The following is a 19392-nucleotide window of genomic DNA, read 5'->3' as shown; positions in this document are numbered from 1 at the left end:
GGGCTGTTGGGAGACCAATGAGGGAAAAAATCTTGAAAAGTGATATCTGCTTTGAACATTATCCTATCACATACACCCAGCAGGGCCATATCTGAGCAGGCCACTCTCCCATTTTATAAGGGCAGCTACTTCATTCAGTATGGAGACTCCGAAAAACGTTCACTCTTGGTGTGAGGTGAGTAACCTGATCAGAAGCAATGTTGTGTGGGAGGCAGTGAAGGCTACAGGATATTCAATGAATCCATGGGAAAAGTTGTTAGAAAAGACATGACAGACAGAGAAAGCAAATTCAGATTCAGAGTAATTGTCTGTTCCTATCACGATGAATCACTCTACCTTCCATGATGAAAGGATGCAAATATGATTCACCTTGTCAGAGGTACTCCTTCATTTCCCATCCAGACTTAAGCTCTAGCAATTCTGGGTTCACCGTGGTTCTCCACACATACCAAACTATCTCAAATATCCAGGTGTTTGTTAATGCTCTTCTCTCTGCCTAAACCCTTCTCTTTCTTCTCTACATGATTAACTGCTGCTCATTCTTGAAGACTCAGATCCTAAAATGCAGAGACTATGGCTTTCATATATTTTTTCTCTCAGTTCAAATGTTCCTTGAACTGAACAGAAGATGAACTCACCAAAGGAGAATAAAGTGAGAATAAAAGCAAGTAGAGGGAAGGGGATGTGGCTCAAGTGATTGGGCTCCCACCTACCAGTGCCTCCTAAGAAGACAGCTAGTTGGTGCAATGGGCAGGTGTTGCAAGCTAACACAACAAGATGATGTAACAAGAGACACAAAAAAAAACATAATGAGATACACAACAAAGCACGGAGCAGAGGTTCCTGATGCCTCCTAAAGAGGACAAGCAGGACGGTGAGCAACACGACAAAGATGATGCAACAAGAGACACAAGAGGAAAAACATAACGAGAGACACAACAGAGCAGGGAATGGAAGTGGCTTAAGCGATTAGATGCCTCCCTCCCACATCAGAAGTCCCAGGTTCTGTTCCCGGTGCCTCCTAAAGAAACAAAGAAGATGAACAGACACAGCAGTGCAAACAATGGGTAGGTGGGGAAAGATAAATAAATAAAATAAATCTTAAAAAACAACGGTAAACCCTTGGAGAATACCTAAATTTAGACCATAGATAGAGAAAGAGAAGTTAAAGGATTTTTATGGTAGGTCTGAAAAAGTAGATGAAGAACTACAAGAATACATGATGTTGAAGCCAAAGGAGAGAAGATTTCAGAAAGAACTGGTCGAATATCAGGTATTACAGAGAGGTCAGGACACTGCAGGATTAAGAGTTTTCTGAGTTGGTCTCATTTTCAGGAGGACCCTCTCCATTTGGCAGCCATTGCCAACCTGAGTGTCCTATTCACCTGCTTTGCAACTCCAGTGGAAAAAAAGGTGTCTGTTTCTCAATAACCCCAAAAAGAGACTTGGGCCTAATTCTTATTGACTCCCATGAGCCTGTCACAGGTCAGGGAGACATGGTGCTTTGAAGGACCAGTCCTGATTTAGGTACCCACTCTGGAGCAATGGGGGCGGGGTTAGTCCCATTTGAACCACATGGACTGATTATGGGGGAGAATTTCCCCTACAGTAATGTAGAGGTGTTTCCACTAGACGAGAGGTTCTTAACCAGGGGTCCATGGACCCACAAGGGTCTGTGGAAAGATTTTAGGGGGTCTGTGAGCTTGAATTGAAAAAAATCAACTTATTATCTTTATTTTCTCTAATCTCTAACTGAAATCTAGCATTTCCTTCACTTTTGAAAGCGTGCAATAACTAAATTACAGTTGTATTCATTTCACCTGACTGGCAAAGGGGTCCGTGGAACAAAAAAGGTTAAGAACCCCTGCACTAGACAAAGGGGAATGGATGTTGACCAGGCAAAAACAATAGAAATCCACTATAACAGTACCTGAATTAACATAATTTTCAGTGTAAATTAGTAAAAATACTCTACCAATAGATAGTTCATAAGAGTCATAGAAAACCTTGGAAGGGAAATCTTTGAAAAATTATATACATATTTAAATCTATATCCCTCCTTTCTGTGTGGAGCAGTAAAATGAAGATTTATCCCTTTCTTAATTGTAGATGTTGACAGTACTTTTAGAGTGATAGAGAGGAAGCCTGAGCTCATTAACTCCTGAAGTTCTCCTATAAAACTTTGAGGCAACAATTTCAGGACATATATGGGTATGTGTGTATATATATATGTGTATGTATACATTTTATATACTATCCATAAAATTTTCTAAAATATCAATTTCAAGATAATAGGAATTCAAATAACTATTTTAATTTACATTTTTACATTTTTATTTTAAGCTTGAAATTTTGGTTAGGAGACTAGGGCACAGCAAAGCCATATTTATATAGATCTTGTTGTGACAGTTTGAATTTGGTGAATACCATAAAGAGATTGTTTGTGAAATAACCCACTCCTGTGGATGTGAGACCCTTTGCATTAGAAGGGATCTTGATTAGATTGCTGTATTTTTTGTTGGCTTGTTTTTTGATTTTTGACCGAAGGCACTGGGGATTGAATCCTGGACTTGTATTTGGGCAGCTGGGGTTCAACCACTGAGCTGTACTCACTCCCTGATTAGATTGCTTTTGATCAAACTACATTAGTGAGGCATGACTCAGTTTGGGTCTCTGCCCTCTTGCTGGGTCTTATATAAACAGAGGCACAGAGGAAGAAACATATGGAGAAAGGAAGGTACTCTTTTTGACCCTGGCATATGAAAGACAGAGAGAGAGGGGACTCCAGGTTCATCCACAGGTGCAGAAGGGCAGGGAAGCCCTGAGAGGCTGAGAGAGGAGGCCCAGAAAGAGACAAGCCATATGCCTGATCATGCACAGCTGGGCTCCAAGAGTCTGCGAGCCTGGAGGGGAAGGCAGGGACCTTGGTAGCGATTGGCCACCTTCTTGCTTCACCATGTGGCAGGACCCCAGGTTCACCGGTAGCTGACTTTGGTGAGAAAGCATGCCTCGATTTGGACATTTCACATCCTCTCAACTATAAGTTTTTACCCTAAATAAAATCACCATTATAAAAGTCAACCCATTTCTAGTACTTTGCATTGGCAGCATTGTGGCAAACTAAAAACACTTGCTCTTACCCATATCTGGTTCTACCCATGATGCACAAACAATGAAATCTGGCCAGAGCACTTCTTATTAGTAAATCTAATTCCTCATATCAATGTTGCAAAGGCATTCCACTTTTTATAGCATTTTAGATTAGTAAGGAACTATAGCACTACACTTACTACCTAGCTGAACTGCCTCATTTCACAGATGAATAAACTGGTGGCCAAAGTATTACAGCAGAGAAACTGACCCAAGATCTATCAGTGGCAGAGTAAGTCTAGAGCAGGAAGACCAGGACTGAACTGTGCTTTTGCTATTTTATCCCAATGCTCATTGTGTGCAAATTCTAATTGTAATGTTTATGAACATTTAAATACAGTTAATATATTTAAATACATCTTGCATTTAGATACATGTAGCCCAATCAGTTAATCTGATCTTTATTTGGGTCTCTCTCAAAATTTAAGGGCGGAGATACACGTTCTACAGCAACTCATTTTAAATCCCCCTTCTCTCTTGTTAGCCTAAAATTCCTAGGAGCTTCTTGTTCTCTACTTCCAGAATTTGCTGTCTCTCTTCCTCCATCAGTGACAATATCTTGACCCTTTACAGTACAGTAATCTAGTTTCTCAGTTGTCTTTACTCATGCCATGTTACCTTTCCTGAATACATTTACCTGTAACACACAACTATTTGAGGATTGTGGTTCTTTCTTCTGCATTGGCTACTTTTCTTGAGAGAATATCTCCACGTGGATTGGGCCTTTCTTTCTTCTAAGAGCAAGAGATGGGGACAGGAAAAGGAGGGGGGAAGTTAAAAGTTATGGAAGGCACAAATCTCTGGAAGTATATAGAAAAGATGTTCGAGAGTCCACCCTCATATTTCAAATCTGGGATTGCTTTGTGAAGAAGCAGAATTTCACCTCACCCTTGCTCAGGACAACCACCTTTGTTCTCATGAGAGATGGTTGACTGTATGAGTTTGCAACCGGTCTGTAAGGAATGCCCCAGTTAAACAGGTTTCGTGCCACCATAAATTTTTGCCTTGGCTTCATATACCAATCTCTTCCCTGATTAGCAGTTGTATTAGTCAGCCAAAGGGGTGCTGATGCAAAATACCAGAAATTCATGGGTTTTTATAAAGGGTATTTATTTGGGGTAGGAGCTTACAGATACCGGGCCATAAAGCATAAGTTACTTCCCTCATCAAAGTTTATTTTCACGTGTTGGAGCAAGATGGCTGCTGACATCTGTGAGGGTTCAGGCTTCCTGGGTTCCTCTGGGCTCAGCTCCTCTGGTTTCTCCACAATGTCAGCTGTAGATGATGAGGTTCTCTAGGCTTTGCCTCTCTCCACAAGGTCAGCTGTGGACTATCAGGTGAATGGCTCTGTCTCTCTCCTGGGGGTTCCAGCTTCAGCATCAAACTCTGACATCAAAACTCCAACATTAAAAGCCCTCAACTCTGCACTTTGCCATGACTTTTGGACTCAAGGCCCTACTAGCACAAGAGGTTTACATGATTACTTAATCAAGAAAACTTATGAATCCAATATAATCTAATATGCCCAGAGAAAAAGATCAGTTTACAAATATAATCCAATATTTCTTTTTGGAATTCATCAATAATATCAAACTGCTACAGCAGTGGTTAAAGGGGCAGGATTGTTTTTATTTGAAACAACTCAGCTTATCCCTGATTTTGAAAGGGGTTCAGCAAAAATGGTTTGGGAGACTTTCTTTAGAATGGAGTTTGATAACCTGTAGGCCAGTCTTCATGGACTTAAGTAATACAACGAGTACATGCTTCTTTCTTCACCCTACATGTTCTACATGAACTTAACTATAATAAAGATCCCAAACTCCACAAAATGTCCAGTGTGGTTCCAGGTGTGGCTAAGGTAACAGTAACTATCCTGCTCCCAGTTAGGATGCTCTTCTTGTATTGACTGGATTTAGTGAATTTTTCCAGTTTAGGTTCCCTCGGGTCTAGTTAAATGCTCACACCAGAGCCTTTAATGTCAATTTCAAGGCATGAGCAGTCTTACCATCAGCATTTGCTTCTTTACTGGTTGTATTTCACCTTCACCACACACTCAGCAAAATACCTATTTGGTTGCTTGCTTTCCCAGCAGGGGATTTTTCCTACTTGTGTGGTACTCCCTAGTCCTTGCCCTGTCTTCCCCTGATCTATACTCTCCATATTCCAGTGCAGTGATGAGAAAAGCACTTTCCATGCCATCTCAATTTCTCAGAAGAGGAAGTGTTTAGAATTGGAAGGAAACAGGCTCCTCCACTGTAGAGAATGTATGAACTTTATGATACCTTGTGGTGTCTCAGGGTTTTATTGTTAAGCCTTTTTATGCCACTTTTAAACATAGACAATAGCTATACCAAACATGGATTATATTTGCATTCCCTCATTGAAGTTTATCAAAGTAAATGCGCCTTACTTTTCATTACAGGATGATAATATGGTTTTCCTCCTCTGATCTATTAATAAATTTCTACTATTGAACTATCCTTGTATTTCTGAACTGAACTTTATAGGTCATTCCATAACATTTCAAAATATTTATAGTCAATGATCTTATCTTTTATTTAGGGGTTTGTGTCTGTTCTTTTAAAGGAGATTGTCTGAAATTTTTCATGTTCTCCTTGTCAGGTAGGAGCTAACTTCATATAAGGAATAGAGACAGTTTCTTTCTTTATGCTCTGGACAAGTTTATATAAAATAGAAACATTTTGTTCCTGGAAATATGAAAGAATTCATCTGCAAAACCATCTGGACTCTGCACATTTCTGAGACATATCTGTGACAACTTATTTTTTCCATGGAAATTGATATATTTAAGCTTTCTACCTCTTCTAGGACCAATTTTGGTAATTTATGCTTTCTTAGACTACTGTCCATTTCTTTGAGATTTTACTAACATAGAGCTGTGTAAAAAGTAGTTGCTTGAAATTCTTTTAATATCCTGTTTCCTTTTTCATTTATAACGTTGTATATAGGACATTTCTGACAGCATAATTGTTTTTTGTGTGATTGCTAGAAGTCAAATCATTCTTAGACAAATTTTATCTTATGGACACATGTTACATATTAGAGTTCTGTTCCCATTCATACTATAAAAACATTAAAGTTAATCACAGAAGTAAATATAAAATAAAACTCTTAAATAGAAACAAATATTTATAAATGCATAAACCCAATATTTAGAATAAAAGGTAGATCTCAAATATTCTTTTTACAGGTACGCTTTCTTAAAATGAACTCAGAAAGTTTACATTGAGTTTGTTCTTTTGTGTTCCTTGTAAGATTTCTTAAAGCAAGTAAAGATGGTCTTTATTCATCCTTAAGTTCTCCTCCCTTGGAGATTTTTATTGTGCAAAGGTTTGGAAAGGTAAATTCTGAATGGCAGGATTAATTTCATGCTAATTCTGTATTATTGATTACAGGATGCATATGGTTGAGGTGAAATTGGAGAGAGAGGTGGGGATCAGGCCATCATGGGTCCTGTATCTTACATACCATTATAGAATTTTGGACCAGATCCTATATATGGGGGGAGAAGGGACTACTGACAGGTTTTAACTATTGGTGTATTATGATTATATTGCATTTTATAAATATAACTCTGGCAGCCATGTGAGATACTGATTAAAAGGGAGACAGCATGAAGGCAGGGATACTAGTTATGAAGGCTGGCAATGAGTTAGGAGGCAGAAGAGACAGATTCAAATAATATTTAAAAGGCAGAATGGCAGGTCTTAGGAATTAATTGAGTGTTAGGACTAAGGAAAAGGAAGATGTTTTCCAGAACACCCTTGATGTAATTGATTAGATGAATGGTAGTATCATTAGTTAAGGTGAGTAGAAATAGTAGCTGTTAGGGAGAAGATGATGACTTGCTTTGCGCATATTAAATTTTATGTGCCTATGGAACATTCAAGAAGAACTGTGCTTGTCACCAGTTGGATATACCAGTCTTAAGGTCACCAGAGAAGTTTGAGTGGATTATGCATTTAGCCATGATTAGGATTTATTATGGTAAAAGTGATGGGATGGGTTTGCCTAGAAAGAATTTGTTATTGTTGTTTACTATTAACTATAATCCACAGTTTAACTTAGGGTTCACTGTTTGTATAGTGTAGTTCCATGGATTTTAAAAAATGTTTAATCTGTTACCATATATATAATCTTTCCCTTTTTAATCACATTCAGATATGTAATTCAGTACTGTTATTTATGTTCATAATGTTCTGCTACTATCACCACCATCCATTACCAAAACATTTCCATCATTCAAAATAGGAACACTGTACATAGAATGCTTTAAATAAGAAATGAAGAGAGCTCAAGACCAAAGACTGGAAACAGTGAAGTTTAAGAACAACTCCATCAAAATAAAGATATTAAAAATTTTTCCCTTCCCAAAATGAGTTCTCTATTCTGACAAATATCTTTCCAAGTATTCATGCTCAAATCTTGAGTCATATTCAATTCCTTACTCTCCTTCTGTGCTTAACTAATTTTCAAGTATGGTTGAGTTTCCTTTCAATGACTCTCTCATATCTCATATCACTCTCTAGTCACCTACCCGGCAAGAGCCCTTTAGCAATAGAAGGTTCTCTTATCCAAGATCACTGGGACCGATAGCTTGTCAACTTTGTTTTAGGAAATTATGAAAATAATAAATATATACCACATGAACATATAAATGTGCATTTACTCACTCATCTTTTGGTACAGTTATGGTCTTTTCTTGACTATTGATTTATTTACTTGAGTTCTGCATTGTCCTACTTTTAGAAACTATCTCCATAATGCATAATGATAATAGCTATCATTTATATAACACTATGTACCAGATGCTCTTTTATGTACTTTAAAAATTGTAACACTGTTAGTCTTCACCATAACCCTATGAGTTAGTTAGATACTCTTGGAAAACTCTATTGTACAGTTAAGGAATCTGAGACACAAAAAGGTTGAGTACATTAAGCAAGGTCACATTGCCAACAATTAGTATAATGGAATTTAATCCTTTAAATCTAGCTCTACAGACACTTAACCACTGTGCTATATTGCATCACTATTCTGAAAGTATTTGATTCTTAAAAAGTAACATGACTTGTTAATAATAGGTGGTATATTGGAAAAAAAATATACCCTATTGTAAACTATAGGCTATAGTTAAGTACAATTATAATATTTTTTTCATCAATTGCAATGCAAAGTGCTAATAGGGTGGAGGGGGTATAGGGAATACTGACTTTTTTTACATGATTTTTTTGTAAACCTACAACTTCTCTAGTTAAAAAATTAAATAAATAAAAAAAAAATCCTTCTAGATTTTCATTTCCCCCTGATCTTTAACCGTGTCTCACATATCCCTAATTCTACAGCAATTATTAAACCCTTAGTCTTTCCAAAGTAGGTAGCTGGGTTTTCACAGAAACAACAATCATTTTTCCTTTTGCAATGATAATTAACTTGGTTTTAAAATATTTAATTAAATTATGTACTTACAACTAAAGTTCAACTGGCATGAACAAATATCTTGACTCTTGGTAAGCAAGCAACTCATGTGGTAGGAAAGAAACCCAAGAAGTGCTAGAGTGTGTCTCATTTGTTCCAGCACTCACAGTGCACTAAGCATTAGACAGGTTATTTTAGAGAGAATATCAAGAGCAAGGGTTAAGAGACATTTTGATTAAGAGGAGGTCAGTTAGTTTCCAACCTCTTGCCAACCCGATCCTACCTAGTGCTTTCAGAGTGATTAATTTTCCTACATGATCATGCCACTCACCTGATCCAAAAGTCAGTGATTTCTTCCTTGTCACACACACTTTGTGTTTGTGGCAGTTTGGTATTGTTTATGAATTCCAGAAGTAAACATTGGATTGTGTTTGTAAACTGGTCTATTCTTCTGGGGGTATTAGATTGTACTAGATTCAGAGGTTTCAGTTTTACTTTATTAAATCAAGATTAGGACTTTTATTGACCATGTCATTAGGGTCACTAGGTTTGAGTCCCTCTTTCCCCTACCTCCGTTTCTGGGCTATATAAATTGTTGCTCAATCAAAGACAGGGAAATAAATACACAGAAAAGAAGAACTCAGAGTGTGTAGTTTTGGATGCTAGAGCCCCAGGGAGACAGCCAAGTCGTTTGCATGACAGTTTGCAGCGGAAAAGACCAGAGCCCTGAATAGCTGAGAAAGCCCAGAAAGAAACAAGCCCCAGGGAGGGAGATGAGCCTTATGCTAACCTACAGCTGAGATAGGAAGAAGCTGAGATGACAGAGCCTTAGGAAGAAGAGGAAAGCTGAACCCTCGCAGAGACTGGAAGCTCTCTTGCTCCAACATGTGACAACAGTCTTTGGAAAGGAAAGTAACTTACTCTTTATGGTCTTGTGGCTGTAAGTTTCTACCTCAAATAAATACCCTTTAAAAAAGCCAACAGATTTCTAGTATTTTGCATCAGCACCCCTTTGGCTGACTACTACAATGTTTAACCTGGATAATTGGTGAAAGTTTACCCTAATTATAAGTTCAGTTCTGGTAAAAAATTAAGAAATTCTTTTAACAGCTGAATGTAAACATTTGAATATGTAGATAATAGAAAATTTGATAAGATACAGCAAGAAAGACAGTGGGCAAGTCAAAGGAAAGTTTTTTATTCCATTTTTGACTTGAATGTTAGTTTATGGAGACATGACACCTGATGAACAATGGGTCTTACCTGCTGCAAAGCAAAAGATGCTAGTGAAACTGATAAATTCAAGTTTCCTATTTCAAAAGATATATTGAAGGAACAGGTGAACTCTGGGGATTTGTAGGTCTCATTGAAAATACAATGGTGGGAATACTCTTTTGGCAAATTTTGCAGGGAAGGGTCATTAGTGCAGGGGTTGGTGGTGGGAGGATATGTGGGAAAGGGTGCACCTGGAGCATGCTTCTGTGGAATATGAATGTGTTCATCTTGTCATGGGGTGTCATCTCAGTGGGTGGAGATCCACGTAATAAACATGAAAATATTAAACTCCCATCCTGAGTAGTCCTGGTTCATTCTCAAATAGAGGGGCAAAAATCTCTCAAGTTCATAGGCAGTGCCAAAAAAAGAAAATGGACCAATATGTCAAGAAGAATATTCTTCTTCAAAAACTGAAACTTAGTGGTTGCCATAGGTTCCAAGGGGAGAAGAAGGGAAGAATGGGTAGAACATTGGGCATTTTGGGGGCATTGTAAGTATCCTGCATTATCTTACATTGATGGATAGAGGCCATTATACATTTTGTCAGAACCTATAAACATGTATGGTACAAAATGTAAATCATTGACCATGTTTAGTAGCAATGCTTCAATATTTGTTGATCAATTATAACAAATTTACCATACTCATCTGGAATGTTATTGGTAGGGAAGAATGTGTGTGTGGGGTGTTTATATGGGAATCCCCTATATTTTCTACATGACTTTTCTGTAACCTGAACTTCTTGGGAAATAAAGTTAAAAAAAAACATAAGACACTGGGGGAACATACAGAAGAAAGTGTCATTATATATAAAAGATAGCAAATCTTATGGGATGAAAGGCACAATGCAAAAAAACTTTTTATTTTATTTTATTATTCTGGGGGCTTTATTTTGGGGGGAGTTTTTGGATTGCAGAAGGGTTGCAACTGTGGCAGGGGAGGATTACTGGTGTGGGGTGTCAGTGGTGGGGGGATTTGTGGGGAGGGGTGCACCTGGGGCATGCTGTTATGGAATATGAATGTGTTTATATGATCATGGGGTTTTGTCTTGGTGGGTGGAGACCCACACAATAACTGATGGAATATTGAATTCCCATCCTGGGGAATCCTGCTACACTCTCTAATAGAGTGGCAAGTATCTCTAGAGCACATGGGCAGTGCCTAGTGAAGGAAGACAGCCCAGTGTTTCAGGCCCTTGATATTGATGCTTGTACTCATGAACCTTGTACTTGTGAAATTGAAACGTAGTCTAGTGATATATATTGCCAAAGAGTTACCTCCTGAAAGTCTCCTTGTTACTCAAATGTGGCGTCTCTCTAAGCCAAACTCAGTATATAAACGTACTACCTTCCCCCTAGTATGGGACATAATTCCCAGGGATGAGCCTCCCTGGCACTGAAGGGCCCAGCACCAACTAGTAATGCATTTGCAAAAAGACCTAGTGCAAAATGGGGAAATATTAAATACAAATGAGTTTTTATGGCTAAGAGATTTCAAACTGAGTCAGGATGTTATTCCAGAGGTGACACTTATACATGTCTCAGGAAGATCTCACTGATTGCTGAAATGCTTCAATATGCATTCATCAATTGTAATAAATGTATCACACTAATCAAAGATGTTGTTAATGGGAGAAAGTGTGGAAGGGGGAGGGGTGTGGATATGAGAATCCCCTATATTTTCGATTTCACATTTATGTAATCTAAAGCTTCTTTAAAAATAAAGAAAAAAATATTGAAACATGGGACTGTGTAGCAGTTTGATATGGTTATGAATTCCAAAAATAGATATTGATTATGTTTGTAATCTGATCTGTACCTGGGCATGATTGAGTTATGATTAGGGTGTTGAGTCCCTACCCACCAAGGCATGGGAAAGAACAGAGTTGAGGGTTTCCGATGTTGGAGTTTTGATGTTGGAGTTTGAGGCTGAAGTCTTAAGCGGGAGCCCCGAGGAAAGAGACAAAGCCGTTCTCTTCACAAGCTGACCTTGTGGAGAGAGGCAAAGCCTAGAGAGCCTCATAGTCTACAGCTGACCTTGTGGAGAAAACAGAGGAGCCAAGCCCAGGGGAATCCAGGAAGCCTGAACCCTCGCAGACATCAGCAGCCATCTTGTTCCAACATGTGGAAATAGACTTTGGTGAGGGAAGTAACTTATGCTTTATGGCCTGGTAACTGTAAGCTCCTACCCCAAACAAACACCCTTTATAACACCCAGCAGATTTCTGGTGTTTTGCATCAGCACCCCTTTGGCTGACTAATAAACATAGTGACATCTCATGTGAAATATGAATATGGGTAATATTGCATATATAAGACCATTTTTCTTTGAAGCTGAACAACTGTACGTTAATGTTACAAGATGTTATATCAGACAAAAATACAACCAAAGCAAAATATGGACAGTAAAGTAATATTTTAACAACCTTCCATTAAGATTTTTTTAAAAAGGAAATATACTAAGTGAAAAGATACATTGAATAGCTTCATCTTAGGAAGTCAATAAACTATACAAAAGATTTGTTTAGAACAAGTACACATGAATGAATTATTCCTCGCTAATATGATATACATCTTCCATTCAAAGATATTAATATCACTCCTTTCATTATGCAAGATTTTTCCAGCTACAGCATTCCAATTAACATAACCATCTATTTCCATATGAACAGGAATCTGTGCTAATTGTACATTAATTCCTAAGATGAATAATTGAGATATTGGATGCAAGATCTCAAAAAACTAAATCTTGTTTGGCGCTTGAAGTAACAGGTCCTAAGTCATGAGTTAATCAAGAAAACTATACATAGGTCTTCATTAACATACCAAGAATCAGCCCACCAATAGCAAAATCACTGAATGTGCACATTTAATGGTGCAAAATTCAATCAAACTTAGCACAGCCTGAAAATATCTGTATCTTAATAATTCCCATGTTTATATAGATAGAGATTTTCCTGTGGAGAGAGCAAAGCTCTTTTGCATATCTTCTTTGATTAATTACACTTAAGAACAGATGCCATTATCCATACTTGGCAAAATATCAAAAAAGGTGAAGTAATTTAAACAAGGTCACACTGCCAGAGAGAGCTACATAAGCCCTAGACATCTTGGCTGCAACTAGCACCTCTCCAGAACCCAGAAATACACGGGACAAAATACATTTCTGTACTTGGACATTTCTGAATTATTGCAAAGTCCCAAATGGTGCTGTCACCAACCTCTGCTTCCTTTCCAATGCTATGTGCAATGATGAGGAAGGGTAGAAAGTGATGGTGGAGGCACCTGACAGGAGTTTTAAGACCTTTGCTCTGGAAAATGCTACAGATGGAAACCTGAGATTCAATCTACGTGTCCAACTGTTGTGTGCTATGACTTGGTCATAAATATTCTATATTGTGATTCAAGGATTGCTGTAACATAATCCTTCTCAACCACGGAACCAGTCACAAAATACCCAGTAGTGATGCAGCTCTCTGTGGAAATTCTGGTGGGCAAAGGTTGCTGTGAATGTGGATCTGGAAGCATTGGGTCCTGATTCAAGGTCTTTTATCTTTTCTGTGACTGGACAAGAGGTAAAAGGTTAAGGGTGTGGTGAAATCTGTAGAGTTGTTCTAGGCTCTTGGTTTGACCTTAATCCTTTCTCAGAGGTAATTTTGGTACATGGCTGGTAGTGGTATCTAGGTAGAGGGTGCCAGATAACAGGAAAACAGGCATGGAATAGAAGTTAGGATTGGTACTAGACCTGGATTAGAAAACAAAAGGCACATCTGCCCATATTCCTTTGTCCTGTAGTACTAGAAGCAAAAGCCATTTGCTATCCTGGATTAGAAGTTCTTTAGAATTCCTTTTAGGTACATCATTATCTTTTCTTTCTTAAATAAAAGAGTTTTAGAGTATTGTAGAATACAATTTATTTCCAGAACACTGCATTCCAGCTAAATACCCTCCCTGAATGCACAGAAGTATGGTTGGCTTTTAAGAGAGATAATTTAAAATGTAATACAAGGTCATCTCAATGGCAACAAGTAAAAGAGCAAGATGTCCTGTGTTTAGATATGTAAACAGCAAAGCTCACAGAGAATGTGAACTGACTGTTTCAGCTCATGTCCAGATGATGAAGGTATTTTAGAATACTGAAGAAATTAAGGCTGAAGAAACTTTGCCCATATATCAGCAATTACTGGTAGTCAATATCATGGGTTTGATAAAGTGCCAAAGCCCACTAATAGTATGAGAACATTAAGTCTTTGGTCCCAAAGTCATAGCAAGTCCTTGGATTTGGAGCTGTCTGGGTTTGGAGTTGAATAACAAATCAGACGATTTTCTTATGCCCTCATTTCAGTGGCATTGTACTGCACTTGTGGTTGGAGAACACAAAGACAGATTGGAACACAATATCAGCTGGTGATGTGACATTGCTGGTTTAGGACTCAGATATATAGAAAGTTAAACTGACTAAGCTCATGCATTCTTGGCACATGCCAGAATTTTATCCCCCAAATTCTTCTAACATTGGCTGCTGGGTTCCTCAATTACTATGCAAGATGGGCCAGCTATCGACTTTTGAGACTAAAAGGATGCTCACTTGTACTATCACCTGATAGATTTTTATCTTGCACCTGCCTTTTCAATAAGATGAAAATAAAATATGGATTACCTCCCCCCATTTCCAAAGAACTCTAAAACAGTCTAAAGGAGTCAACACAACTGCTTAACAAGATTCTATCCATTTATCTCACTCAGGTATCTTGTTAAAGTTCAGATGTTGCTTTGTAATATTTAATACTTACAATAACCCTATGAATTATCTTCCCTATTACGGTAGGTTGAACTGTGTACCCTGGGTGGGGGAGGAGCAGTGGGAGGGAGGGAGAACCATTCTTAATCTTAATCTATTTTGTGGGTATAAACAGGACCTTTTGAAGATGTTATTTTTAGTTAAGGCATGGCCCAAGTGAATGAAGCTGGGCCCTAATCCCATTACCGGGGGACTTATGAAGAGAATGTCACCTGGAGGAACAGAAGCAGGAAGCCAGTGGAACCTAGAAAGAAAGGAGGGGATATCATCATCAGATAAAAAAGCCAAGGAACCCAAGGATTGCTGGCCAGCCAGAATGCTACTGACCCCAGGCAGAAGCCAGCTCTCCAGCCTCCAAAACCATGAACCAATAAATTCCTGTTGTTAAGCCAACCCATTGTATGATATTTGTTAGCAGCTGGGAAACTCAGACAGGTACCTGTTTATGGTGAGTCTTCACAGTACGGACACAATTTTCTGCAAGTGAAATGGCCTGAAGCTTTCTAGCAAGTGTAGTCTAGGGTTCGGCAGCATTTGTATGACCTGCAGGCTTGTTAGTAAGGTTCCACCCCAGACCTAAAGAGTCAGAATCTGTATTTTTACAAGATCCCCAGGAGATTCATATGCATTTTAAAATTTGAGAAGGTTTGGTCTTTTACTATTTTTTATTGTAAATGGTATTTGTCAGGTATTCATGGAAAAGAATGCCTGCTTAGATTTCTGTCCATAGTTGGAAGGCACAGATAAAATTGGAATACAGTTACCACCAAACACAATTTGTATGAGACCCTAACAGTCTAAGTGAACATACATTTTTTTAGTGGAAGAATAAAATACTGATTTTGTACTCACAAAAAGATGGCCCTCAATCATCAAAAAATGACCTTCAAAGCAAGCAGCTCAAAAAACCACTCTTCTGAATTTCAAATACTTGTATTGGTTCCCTAAGGAGGTACTTTTGAATGATTACATTAAGGTAACTTTCTAGCTGCAATAAAGATTATGGAAAAATATTAGTAGGGAAATAGGACATACAAATATAAAATTAGCTTATGACCTTGCATCCTATAAAGTAGTCCAACACTTTATGAATAGCAATCTACTGAGTAAATAGTAAATAAAGTGCCCGGTTTCATAACAGATTGATCCCAGCTGACCATTGTTAAATCTTGTCTGGCCCATCTCCAAGTCATTTGTGCTGCCCTGGCAGCTACAGGCATTCTCAGAGGGCAAGAGGCCAGGAGGCAGGCGGAAGGAAGAATACTGCCAGCAACCCATGCTGGCCTCTCACCTTCTTCTCTTAGTGAATTGCTTTGTGAGTCTGTAGATGTGAAGGAAAGACCTCTACCCTAAAGCAATCAAATCTCTCACCTTTAAAGATGGAAATGATAAGCAAGAAAAAAAAATAGCAAGAAAATTATGTGTAACAAGGAGCTTTATCCTTGATAATATTTTGACAAGCCCATTAAAGAGGTAAAGTTAATTTCTCCTAAAAAATCTGGAAATATTCTGTTGATTTATAATGGGGGAAGGGAAGAAGAGGAGAAAGCCTATACTTAAATTCGGTTTCCATATTTCCTTTTTTTTTTTAAGATTTATTTTATTTATTTCTCTCCCTTTCCCCCCATTTGTCTGCTCTCTGTGTCCATTTACTGTGTTCTTCTGCGTCTCCTTGTATTATCCGGTGGCACTGGGAAACTGCGCCTCTTTTTCATTGTGTCATCTTGCTGTGTCAGCTCTCTGTGTGTGCGGTGCCACTCCTGGGCAGACTGTCCTTTTTTCACATGGGGTGGCTCTCCTTGCAGGGCGCACACCTTGTGTGGGGGGCACCCCTATGTGGGGGCACCCCTGCATGGCATGGCACTCCTTGCGCATGGCAGCACTGCTCATGGGCCAGCTTACCACACAGGTCAGGAAGCCCTGGGGATTGAACCCTGGACCCTCCATATAGTAGACAGACACCCTATCGGTTGAGTCATGTCTGCTTCCATATTTCTTTTTGAATGACTTTGAGATAGAGGAGCATTTTCCAATAAGTCACTGAAGAATCTAACCAAGATACCCCAATCAGTGATAGGATCACAAAGGGTGATACTTAAAAATGCACTTCTAGGGAGTTTCTGACCAGATACTTTTGTCCTTTCACAAACTACCCATGAGAAATATAAATGCAGGAAATGCACCACTGATGAGTACTGGAGTTTAGGAAAGCTTTGTAATAAAGGTTCATCAATTATTGTGACGATTTCATTTTGAATTATATTTAATAAATTATTCCTCAATTATTTGTATTTATTATATATTACTTATATTAACTAGATGGTGAACATATTTATGGTTTGATAATAAGAATAGTATACACATCTTTGTTTCAAAGGATACGGATAACCCAGAAAATCATGTCTTTCAATTTTTGTTTTAAATTTGTTTAAATTTTGTGTTAAAATGGGGAAGGGACATTTACAGGTGGCCAAGGGCACAGATAAATGGCTTACAGTTCGACGTTATCTGTGGATCCCAGAAAAGATCATGTTCATGGAACGAATCCATATCTGTGGGTGTGATACTGTTTGGATTGGATTGGATTCAGTTGAAGGGGGGAGACTTTGGATTGCTTCAATGAGGCATGACCCAGGGTGGGTCTTAGTCCTCTTGCTCGAGTCCTTTATAACTGAAGGACTGAAAGCAGTAGACATACAGAATAAAGGTGGCAGAGATAGAGAAACCCCAAGAACCTGAAAGAGGGGTCTGGTAGACCAGAGGCCGGACTGAATAGAGTACATCAGATCAAAGAGAGGAAGCCCAGAGAAGAGAGGAGAAATGAGTCACATGCCTGATTGCCTGCAGCTGAGCTTGGGGAGAAAGTAAACCCAGAGAAGACAGAGACCCAGACAAGCAGATGCCATGTGGAAGGAATCCAGGATCACCTGCAGTCAACCTTCAGTGAGACAGCGTCTCTTATGATGCCTTTATTTGGACATTTTCTCAGCTTCAGAACTGTAAGCTATTAACCTAAAATAATTTCCCATTATAAAATCCAACCCATTTCTAGTATATTGCTCCCAACAGCTTTTAGCAAATTTAAACAAATGCGTATATATCAAGAGTTAATCTGGATAATCCAGGCCTCTTAAATTTCCACTGAGGACAAAATAATTGTGGGGGGTTGAAGACATTGACTTATGGAATATTAATATTGAAACTCTCAGATATTTACTTATCACTCTTGCTTTATCTGTATGAACTGAAAATCTTTACTTTTTTTCTATCAATCACCATGTCAGTCTGAATAGACTTCAGGGCCATGCCTACTGCAGATACACAGGAGCACTTTAAAAATCATTTCTATTAAAAAAAAAAAAAAGGAGGCATTGTGTCTCAATTGGGCTTGCCTGAGGCCCTGCCTACAAGCCTAATTTTTTATGGCTGTATGTTCCACTCATCATAGAAACATAGGCAGTACATTACTTCAGGAGGAAGTCTATTCAGTTGGCTATCTTCAGGTAGTATTTCTCCTATGTTATTCCCCACCACTGACAATCTTTTATTGCTGCCGAGTTTTTAAGTAAATGATCCAAGCTACAGAGAATGGTATAGTACAAGACAAAACATCACAAACAGCACAAATGTATTTAATGTATTTTAAAAATACATTTAAAAATATTTTTGAAATCTATCATGATAAAGCTATACCTTCTAAGTCTGTGTAAATTCAATTAAACTTTTATAAGATTTTAAAACAATCTTACTGACTTATAATCAGTATTCACTTATTAAAGATATTGGAAGTTGTTCACTGGAAGCTGCCAGTTAGTAGGCCTACAATCAAGTCTTGGCTTCGCCAGCAACTTGCCATAAATCTGAGTTAATCACCCCATCTTTGTAGGCTTTTCTCTCCTCTAGTGACAATTGAAAGAGATTAGAACAAACAGGAAGTTACCATTTTCTGCTGGAAAGGCTCAATTACTGATCTTTCAAGCATTTTTATAAATACTAAGATAATAATATTCATGTATTTGGATACTACTTTATAGCTCACAAAGTGCTTTCACATACATGATCTCTTTTAAATCTCTTTAGTGCCCTGTGAGTTAGGCACATTTCACAGAAGTGAGGACAAGTTTAGAGAAGTTATAACTTGTCCAAGAACAATGAGTTAGTTACATGGAAGAACTAGAGAGACACATTTTCCAACTCCCAAATTCAATTTTCTTTTTACTATATTCAACTGCTTTAAGGTTTAAGGTAACATGGGGCATGATCGGTTTTTATTGAATTCTAAAGTAATGAGGTATCATTTAAAAAAATTCTCTGGATTTAAAGGCAGAGGACTAGATTTAATTGACAATGCGGTAGTCACTTAACCTCTCCAGTCCTCAGTTTTCTCATGCGCAAAGCAAGTGGTTTGAATTACTTGCGTTTTGGGCTTCCTTCTTGCTTAAAATTCTGACTTTCTTTTTAGTGGCTGTGACTATTTCTAAATTAAAATGGTGACAAATATTAGAATGAATCATTTTTAAGGACTGCAGGAGTTTAAAAGAAGGTAGACTACAAGATAACAATTGGCTATTTATGTTCTTTGCCATTGACATATTAAAAACCTTGGACTAAAATAACTGACTGAACTCCAGATCCACTTTCCAGCAAACACATTGAGATTTCACAGAGGGGGAAATTATTTTGATAGAGGTATGTACAAAATATATGGAGTGGCATTTTCTGAGAGAT

This window comes from Dasypus novemcinctus, chromosome 11 (genome assembly GCF_030445035.2).
Source record: "Dasypus novemcinctus isolate mDasNov1 chromosome 11, mDasNov1.1.hap2, whole genome shotgun sequence".
In the NCBI taxonomy this organism is placed as follows: domain Eukaryota; kingdom Metazoa; phylum Chordata; class Mammalia; order Cingulata; family Dasypodidae; genus Dasypus; species Dasypus novemcinctus.
Note: the sequence above shows the minus strand (reverse complement) of the source record.